The sequence below is a fragment of the Tiliqua scincoides genome, chromosome 2 (genome assembly GCF_035046505.1).
Source record: "Tiliqua scincoides isolate rTilSci1 chromosome 2, rTilSci1.hap2, whole genome shotgun sequence".
Classification (NCBI taxonomy): domain Eukaryota; kingdom Metazoa; phylum Chordata; class Lepidosauria; order Squamata; family Scincidae; genus Tiliqua; species Tiliqua scincoides.
The window spans coordinates 195788390-195789812 of record NC_089822.1 but is presented as its reverse complement, the minus strand read 5'-3'; the positions used below and the strand labels follow the sequence as shown (position 1 = coordinate 195789812).

Here is a 1423-nt window from a genome sequence, read left to right as displayed (position 1 = left end):
CTTTTTGGCTTTCCAAGATCAAGCGGTGACATCTCCAGAAATCCTTCCAACAGGAACATGTTGATTTATCATGCTGCCATCTGTGAACAACACTGTGTACCTTTCATCTAAAAAGTCAGGACTTTATAGAACACGACATGCCATTAATTTTGATGCCAGCCTGAATGAAAGAGGCATTACTGGCAAGGGGATCTTAGGAGCATGTTAAACCATCCCTGTAGAGTAATGAACATACCATACTTTTGTGACTGTTACATTTTTCCATATGGATCATCAGGAATTAAAAGGTGTCCTGATATCCAGGCTGAGCCATCAAAGACTTTTGCTAATAAATGGGACGTGCATCCTGTATATAATTACTCTATGGAGAGCGCTGTGCAAACATTAGCTTATTAAACCTCACAAATAACTCTCACGGTAGGGATTACCCTGATTTCAGATTGGCAGAAACAGCACAAGGTGATGAATTTGCTGTGTGTTGCAGAGGAAATGGCAGTCTCGACCTGGATATTTACTGTATGCAGAATTCCTGCTTCACAGCACTTTCCTTGGCCATGGTTGGCAGCCTTCAGTCTCGAAAGACTATGGTATCAGCCTACAGCACCCGGTATTCCCAGGCGGTCTCCCATTCAAATACTAACCAGGCCTGACCCTGCTTAGCTTCCGAGATCAGACGAGATCAGGCATGTGCAGGGTAATAGTTGCTGCCACACTTGTGCTATGAACGGCAATGCATGGAAATCTAGTAGTCCGCTGAATATCAGAACTATGATTTTCAAAAGCAGCAAATTAATAATCATCACAATGTAAATCTGCTCAGAATATATGAGCAGTCTCTGCAAAGAGTTCAGAAATCAGAAGGGAAACTTCTTTCTGTACAGTTTCCTCTCTCTATCCTCCTCTCTTCCTCCTCTCTCCCAGCCTGTACAGCGACTGCTCCATTTCATAGAAATACATTGATCAGTGCCTCTCCCCGAAGTTAGGTCATAAAAGACAATTGGGTGTAGTGGCCCCAATGGGTGTGTTATTGCTGCAGCTGCAGAGCAGAAATAGTGCAAAAACTGGGGCTCTGATCGGTGATTGGAGCTATTTGGAGTGGTGGGGAGGCCTGCAGGGGGGCTCCCAGACCCTCCTGGAGGCCAGCCCCACCCCCAGATAAACTTTTTTTTTTTTTTTAAATACACCCTTGTTCCCAGCAGCGCTGCAATCACTACAGCACTGGCAGGGCCTCCCCCGCCAATATTTACCATGATCCCAGAGTCTGAGTAGGCTTAGGGAACCATTGGACTAAATTTGGAGAGAATAATTGACAGCCCAATCGTATGCATGTCTACTCAGAAGTAAGTCCCATTAGTGCCAATGGGGCTTACTCCTAGGAAAGTATGGATAGGATTGGGCTGTGAAGCTCTTATTTGTTTGTTTG

The 1423-nt window shown here is 44.9% G+C and overlaps 1 pseudogene; it reads right to left on the bottom strand.

The window, feature by feature from the left end:
- Positions 1-592: 592 nt before the first annotated feature.
- LOC136643363 (5S ribosomal RNA) lies at positions 593-709 on the bottom strand (annotated as a pseudogene).
- Between the last annotated feature and the right edge of the window lie 714 nt (positions 710-1423).